At 43.5% G+C, this 8,466-nt stretch overlaps 1 non-coding gene and 1 pseudogene across 1 annotated transcript; both read right to left on the bottom strand.

The window, feature by feature from the left end:
* Nucleotides 1–275: 275 nt before the first annotated feature.
* LOC132533727 (polycomb protein EED-like) lies at nucleotides 276–7,452 on the bottom strand (annotated as a pseudogene).
* LOC132534170 (small nucleolar RNA SNORA3/SNORA45 family) lies at nucleotides 3,805–3,934 on the bottom strand. The gene has a single exon (XR_009545843.1). It is a non-coding gene; the product is annotated as a small nucleolar RNA SNORA3/SNORA45 family (small nucleolar RNA).
* Nucleotides 7,453–8,466: the final 1,014 nt, after the last annotated feature.

Below are 8,466 nucleotides of genomic sequence, written 5' to 3' on the forward strand. Positions count from 1 at the left end.
AGGTCTTAAAAACATTTTAGAACAGGCAAACATAACTTACTTTTATAGTATGCTTACTTGGCCGTGCACTTTTGAGCCCAGTTTGAGCCCCCAAAGTACTGAAGGAAGCTTCAGTGCTATGACAGTTTTCCTGAATGAGGAGAAATACTTCTGAGGTAGTACTCAGGGGTGCACTGAGGGGGTAAGTGGGAGAAGAGGGGAGAGGGGAGAGGAGAGGGGGGGAAGTGCAATTGCACTACAACTGAACCAGAAACCTACCTTTATGCACTACATTGTTATGGATTAATAATCCTAATTATGCCTCTACATACAGCCACAGCCTGCAGAAGATGGCTGGTATTGCTATCATATGTCCAACCACAAGTGTAAACATTTTCATCAGCCTAAGATATGTCAGTTAACAAGTTACTGTTTTCAAAAAGTAAAAGGGTTATAATTCAACACGTGGAGGTTCTCAAGAACCGATAAAAGTTTCTGACACAGAAGTTCTCATTTCTCTTTACACCATTAGATTTAAACAAGTCTTTTCATCAAAAAGCTACATGGAGGGGTGGCACACAGGGTTAGGAGCACATAGTGCAGAGTGCGAAGACTGGCTCAAGAATGCTGGTTCAAGCCCCAGACTTCCACCTGCAGGGAGGACTGCTTCACAATGGGCAAAGCAGATCTGCAGGTATCTTTCTCTCCCCCTCTCAATTTCTCCATCCTATCCAAAACAAAAACAATAACAATAGCAATAATAATGGAACAAAGATGGCTACCAGGAGCAATGGATTTGGATTTGTAATGCAGGCATTAAGTCCCAGGGATGACCCTGGAGACAAAAAGAAATATCTACAGCATGTGATAAACAAAAGCAATGCCTTCCACTCAATATTTTTTTATTATTTGGCTCTTTGCTGCACTACTCAACTCTGCAGTGACAGCCAGACACTGCTTGTGTACCAATGAAGTTTATTTACCCAAACACTGGCCAGGGCCAGGGAGGCAGCCCTGCAAGCTGCACACCAAGCTTGTATGACTGAAACTCCTGAGGTTCAGCTTCACTCCAAGACACCACCATATGCCAGAACCAGGCAGTGCTCTGATCTCTTCCCAACTTTCACAAAGATCAGTAACTATTGAACAAATCAAGTGGCCATCACCCAAGACTACAGTATACTGGCCCTTGCTGTATTCCAACTAGAGCCAGTCAGAAATAACTGAATGACAAGTCACCGTTCTTCCTTTCTCTTTTAATATTTTATTTATTGTAATGAGAGAGATACAGAGAGAAAGACCAGAACACTGCTCAGCTCTGGTTTTTAACGGTGTTGGAGACTGTACTGGAGACCTGGGAACTATGGGGTTCTCAGGTCAAAAATAAACAAATAAAAAACCAAACATACATATATATACACTCATACACACATATATGGTTAAAAACAGAGCACTGATTAGCTCTGGCTTATGGTAGTGCAGGGGACTGAACCTGGGACTTCAGAGCCTCAGACATGAGAGTTTCTTTGCATAACCCTTATGCTATCTACCCCCCCACTGAAATAATAAAATATAAAAATCTGTCTCATGACAGGTTAGAATTATGAATCTCTGCCCTTGTGAAGCAATTACAGAAGCCAAACCTTCCATGTTCTACACCCCATAATGATCCTGGGTCCATATTACCAGAGAGATAAACAATAGGGACGTCTTCAAGGGAGGGAATGGGATAGGGAGTTCTGGTGGTGGGAACTGTGTGCAATTATACCCCTCTTATCCTATGGTCTTGCCAATATTTCCACTTTATAAATGATAAAAAATAATGTAAAAATTAGAAAACAAATGGCTTATAATTCTACAGAAATTAAAAAGAATATGAGAGGGAAAAAAACTCCCCTGAAAATCCAAATAAATATAAAAGTCATTAATACTAGCTTTGATAGGACAATTTTTTAAAAACAAACTAGCCTGAGAGATGGCACAGTGTCTAAAGCCTTGGGATCTCAGGCAAGAGGTGCTGATTTCAATCCTGGTATGCATGTGACTGTAATAATCTGGTTCTCTCTCTCATTGATAAACAAATAAATATTCTTTAAATTTTTATTGTGGGTGGGGGTAGATAGTATAATGGCTATGCAAAAAGACTCTCATGTCTGAGGCTCCAATGCCTTGTACCACTATAAACCAAAGCTGAACAGTGGTATGGTAAAAATATTAAAATAAAACAAATCAATAAAAGTTATAGTGGAAAGAGACAGAAATTAAGAGGAAAAGGAAGGCAAACACACCCACAACACTGTTTCCGCACTCATGAAGCTATTCCCCCTGTAGGTGGGGGTTGGCGACTTGGATCAGGGTCTTTACACACTGCACTCTACCAGGCATGCTACAACCCAGCCCCAGAAAGAAGAGTCTCTTTGCATAATCATTCTGTGATCTGCCCTCACCTGATAGGACAATTTCTAAAGTACTTCAGTTTTTAGAATATATATATATATATATATATATATGTAAAATTTAATTAAATATATACATATATATATTAAAATTACTTAATCAGAGACTGAGACTCCAAAACCAAAGCACTGCTCAGCTCTGGCTATGGGTGATACTGGGGTTTCTATCTGGGTCCTTAAAGAGACAGAGATGAATGCCTTTTGTATAATCATTTTGATATCTCCTGAGCCTGTAGCTTTATACAAAAAAAAGCCAAGCCAACTACATAAACTTCAAAGACATCACAATTCAGTATTTATGCACACACCTGCATCGACCAGCTCACATCCAGGAAGACTTACTCTTTTGATTCCTACAGTTGCGAACACTAATGGATCCCTTCTTTACTGAGCCAGTTAACCTGAACCCCAAACAGTGGCTGGTTGTGACCCTCCTATAAAATAAACATGAAGCAAAACAAATGAATATTTTAGAAATCAAAAACAGGGTAAGCCACTTGACCATTTCTCCATACAACATTCTTCCAAAATTCTGGAAGCCACTGTTTTATATATCATCACTTTCTGATACCTAAAGAGACTTAACAGTCCAGTTATGACATTTTGAAGAAATTTATTTTATTTATTTAATATTGGATAGAGATAGAGAGTAATTGAGAGGGGAGCAGAGGGAGAGACTGGGACACTTGTAACTCTGCTTTACCTCTTGCGAAGCTCTCCCCCTGCTTGTGGGGGGGACCAGAGGCTTGAACCCATGTCCTTGCACACTGTACTGTGTGTGCTTAACCAGGTGCCCCACCACCTGGCCCCCAGTTATGACATTTTCAAACACTGGCTGCATGGTAACATTTTGTTACAAAGACTTAACTTAGAGGCTTGGTGACAAGTACTTATCTAGAAAACTGCTTGAAACTTGCTTTCTATTTTCTTAAACCATCATAAGATTTTGAATCAAAATCAGTACTTTTAATGACTCTTCCTCTGTGTGCTTTCCCCCTACACCTCAGTCAGCTTCTCAGCCCTTCTGCTAAAGAATGTGGTCTTCAGGACATCAGTGGGCTTTAGGAGCTCTCCCTCCAGAGCCCTGTAGCAGCCCTAACACACCACATCAGGTATGGGAGTAGCTCCAGTCTTAATTCTGGCAGCGTTTTCCAGTGTCTGCACTCTGCACAAGGTCCAGTGTTTAACAGGGTGGACAACTGAGCAAAAGTTCTGACTCCTCTTTAAGTGGTAATGCTTCTTACCAACTTTCCCAAAGTAACCTTGGTGTAATGGAGGTCTCCCATGCAAACCTAGTGGTCAAACCACTAAGGAAGTGCCCTGATATCTCCCTCTTGTGGACATCATTTTTAGTACATATCAATGTAATGCATATCCCTGCCCTGGTGACTGACTATGCCAGGAAGGCCATAGCAAGAGAATAAGGTCAGCAGTGACCCTCCAAGGACCCTAGCACACTAAGACAAAAGATGGTACCCAAGAATGACTCTGGTTTCAATAACCCACAGCTCCAAAATGGAAAAGGAACAGATGTAGAGGAAAACACCTAAAAGCACCAGTCAACCCTCCCTCTTATCAATAGAATCTACTGAGGAAGCAATTTTCACCACCCCCAGGGTTATCGCTGGGATTCCGTGTCAGCACTACTAATCCACCTCTCCCAGTGGCCATTTTTTGTTTTCATTTTTTCCCCAGTTTGACAAGACAGAGAGAAATAGAGAGGGGAAGGGGAGATAGAGAATGGGAGGGAGAAATATGTGCTTCACTGCTTGTGAAGTGTGACCCTGCAGGTGGGGAATGTGGGCTCAAACCTGGGTCCTTGAACTTGCACTTGGAGATAATGGGCACTAAATCAGGTGTGCCACCACCAGTCTCCCCTGAGGGCATAATTACTTATGTAACCTAGTCTGTCTTCCCCAAATACTCAACAATCAAAAATGTATTACATTTATACCCTCTCCTTACACACACACTCTCACCCCCCCCACACACTTGTTTTTACTTCTGCTCAGCTCTGGCTTATAGTGGTGCTGGAGAGTGAACTTGAGATCTTTGGAGCCTCAGACATGAAAGTCTCTTTTGCATAACTATTACGCTATCTCCCCAGCCCACATTTATACCCTTTTCTTTGAAAGCAATCACAAGCAACAAACAAAACATATATGTATGAACTGCACAGAAATATCACTCGATTCATAGAGACTTAAGGTTAAATGGTCAACTATTTTTACAAACAAGTGCTCCTTATATTTTTTAAGATTTTTATCAAAAGAGTAACATTTCCCACAATAGCTAATTTGAATAAAAACATAGACAAAATAGTCTGCTGTGCCAAGTATTACCCATTTAAAACAAAGCAAAGCAAAAAGTTAAGCAATACAAAATGACTATGTATCTCAACTACAAAACAGAAAACTTGAGAGTAATGTAAATTGGAATTACTCTAAACTGGACAGTTTCTTAAAGATGCTTTCCACTGCAAAGTAACTGTAATGCTGAGTGTTCAGCACGTACCTTGAGACTATTCACACAGTTGAAGGAGGATTTACATTTCTTTGACTTCCATTTCCCTTCCACCAGCTTTTCCTTCCATGTGTATTCAGGGTATTTGTAGGTGTATTGGGGCATTCTGTATTTGTGCCACTTTCTACACTGACAGCATCATCCTGCAAGGAATAAGTTTAGGGAAAAAAATCCACCAAGTGTTAACACTCTTTTTTAGTAGCAAATTACTTTTACTGGATAGCCTGACTGATCTAAAAAGAAAAAGCATTTTCTAAGAAACAGACTTTTTTGTTTCCAAATAAAGATTAAAAAGCATACCAGCTGGTGTCAGCAGGCTCACCTGTGGAGTGTACAGGCTACCATGTCTAAGACCCTGGGTCTGAGTCCCAGGCTACCATAGAAGACAGATTGTGGGGTGGGGGTAGGGCTTCAGGAGTATTGGAGATGTGCTGTGGGGTCTCTGCTGTCTCTCTATCTCTCTTATATCTCACCTATAATCTAGAGAAAAGAAAAAAGGGGAAGGTTGGGGACAGCAGATGGCTTACCAAGGTGCCAGCACAAGTCACCACATGGTAACATCTTGGATGGATGGGGGGTTTGCCAACTGGTGGAGTGGTGTTACAGTCTATCTCATTCTCTGTCACTTACCCTTTATCACAAGAAGAAAAAAAGAAGAAACTGGACACTACAAACAGTAGAGTCCTCTAAGCATTAAAGTCCCAAGTGCATTCTAGAATTGTTGACTTGACATATCAGCAAAAAATACAAAGAAAGCACCCCCAGTGAGAATGGTCGGAATGATACTACCTCTATGTGGCCTCATGTGTGCCAGTCTCTTTAATATTCTGGCTTATTTCGCATAACTGATCTTTTGCTTGGGAGGGCTGCAGGTTTCAAACTCACTTGCACTTAACCTGCTGTGATACCTCCGACTCCCTATCTGTGGGAATTCTAACCTACTAACTGTATCCAGTCTCAGCTTCTAATCACTACAAAAACTTGCCTAACAAAATTTAAGAGAATAAAACATTTCCCAAGGACAGGAGTAAAAGAGGTAAAAAATGTCAACTCCTGGTGGTGCAAAACACAAGGACTGGTGTAAGGATCCCAGTTCAAGCCCCTGCTTCCCCTCCCGAAGGGGAGTCGCTTCACAAGCAGTGAAGCAGGTCTGCAGGTGTCTTTCTCTCCCCCCTCTGTCTTCCCCTCCTCTCTCCATTTCTCTCTCTGTCCTATCCAACAACAACGATATCAATAATAACTACAACAATAAAACACGGGCAACAAAATGTAAACTCCCAATACAGAGTAATATTGGAACTCAAGCAGGAAAGGAAAAATGATGTAAAATGCAGTCTCCAGAAATTTCAAGTACAAATACCACAGACAAGCCCCCACTATCTTGTATACTTTGAAAGTCAAGGCCTAGCTTGCAAAGGCTGTGTCTGTGCTGGTGTATTTCAGTGATGGAGACTCTAGGGACTAGATGTGTAAGATGTAACCTTACTCCTAACAGGGGTCCAAAGCAAATAAACATCACACACCCTGAGAAACTTACACCAGCCTCCTGTGACAAACCAGTTTAAGCTATGATCTATCGATCCATCAGAAGAGGCTTCATATTTTAGAAGAGCAACTTTGAACACATCGTCACTGAGACAGTTTGAGGACCTCACTGGATAGAAACTTCACAATGAAACTGGGCTTAGTGGTAATATTCTTTTTTTTTTTTTCTTTTCCTTTTTATCAGAGTATGGCTCAGCACGGGCTGCTGGTGGTGCTGGGGGCTGAATTTGGAACTCTGGAGCCTCAGGCAGAAAAGTGATTGTGCAGAACCATTATGCAGGTCTCCCTTGCCCTAATAATGCCAACCTGTTATTATTATTCCATGTCTCGTGACTGCCTCAACACGGTCAGTCAATACAGGCCTAGATGATTCACCAAGGTTCATGGCAGAGCTTAAAAAATTTAGTAATAGTCATCATAATCATAACAGTAATAGATCCGACTCTGGAAGTTGGGGAGGAGGCACAGCAGGCAGGGTGCAGGTTTTGCAAACGCAAGGTCGCAGGTTCGAACCCCCAGTCCGCACATGCCAGGTTCCTGCTCCAGTCTCATTAACAGAACTTTTAACAATGTTTTAGAAAATTATCAATGTTATTTATTTTATTAATTTATTTTATTAATTTAATTAATTTAATTTATTAAATTATCAATGTCAATTATCAATGACCAGGGGTGGTGAAAGAAGGGGAAGGGAAGAAAGGGAAAGGGAGATAAGTCTGTAAAAACCAGAACCTCAAGAAGCCAGGAGTCCTTGCTCAGACTCCCTGCTGCCAGCGGGGTGGGAGCAGAGCACAGCCAGAGCCCTGTGCTGCCAGCCCCAGCGCCACACTCACAATCTCATCCCCAGACAGGTCCGGGTTGCTGTTCTCCTCTCCTAGCTGCTCAGCTTCTGCTTCTTAGCGGCAGGTATGTAGCTTCCTGCCTTCACAGCCGCCTCCCTCTTGGACATGTTCCCCTGCTGCCACCACTGTGGCAAAGGGCTCCCAGCCTCCGTGGGCGGGTGACCGCCACACTGCTGACAATGGGGCGCAGGGCGCCTGCCCGCACGTGTCTGGCCCGTCCACGACTGAGAGTGATTGCCGGGCTCTGAAGGCAGCGCCTCGCCTCGCCTCGCCTCTCCTCGCCTCTCCTCGCAGGACCCCTGCAGGACCCCTGGCCACCGGTGCTTGGACAGCAGAGGCGGGCTCCGAGGGTTTCCCCTCAACCCCAGCTCCTACGCAAACGCTGCAGGAACACTGCCCAGCCCTCTGCGCTGGGCCTCATTGAAGACACTGACGTCTGGGTTGTGGACTCGCCCATTCGGCCTTGGTGGCCCACCGCACTGCTCCATATTAAAATCCTCACGTTATGCACAGGGATGTTCACAGCCCAACTTTTTAAACTGAGACCGGCATTGAAAAGCTAGAGGAAGCCGGACTGGCCTCCCCCATCCTGTTGGTGGAAGAGTCTCTGGCAGGTGCGCAGGCACCAGTTGAGTTCTCCCGTGGGCGCTGATCCAGGCCACGCCCCATCGGGCCAAGTCCCCTCTGGGTTGTGCTCTCAGACCAGGGGGATGTGACCTGGGATGGGTTTCTAGGCGCCGCCCCTTGTTCTGCTCAGGGCCGCCCTATTCAGCCCTCATGGATATTTATGAGACTGAGTGATAGGTGTCCTCCAGGTGGTGCTCCTGCTGGGTCAAGTGGAAGAAATCAATCTAGAACTAGGAATATTGGTCTAAACACTCAAGTGCTCTTTTTATTATTTATTTATTTATTTTTAAAAGTTAGCCAGAGCACTTTTCAGCTTTCCTATTCTTTACTCCTCTGGGAGTATGGACCCAGGGTCATTATGGGGTGCAGAAGGTCAATGTCCGGCTTCTGTAATTGCTTCCCCGATGAACATGGGCATTGGCAGGTTGATCCATCCAGTCCTATATAGGACATACGCCCTGAAATGCTCCTGCACCCGCATAAGATAATGTCAC

Source organism: Erinaceus europaeus, chromosome 17 (genome assembly GCF_950295315.1).
Source record: "Erinaceus europaeus chromosome 17, mEriEur2.1, whole genome shotgun sequence".
NCBI classification, from domain to species: Eukaryota; Metazoa; Chordata; class Mammalia; order Eulipotyphla; family Erinaceidae; genus Erinaceus; species Erinaceus europaeus.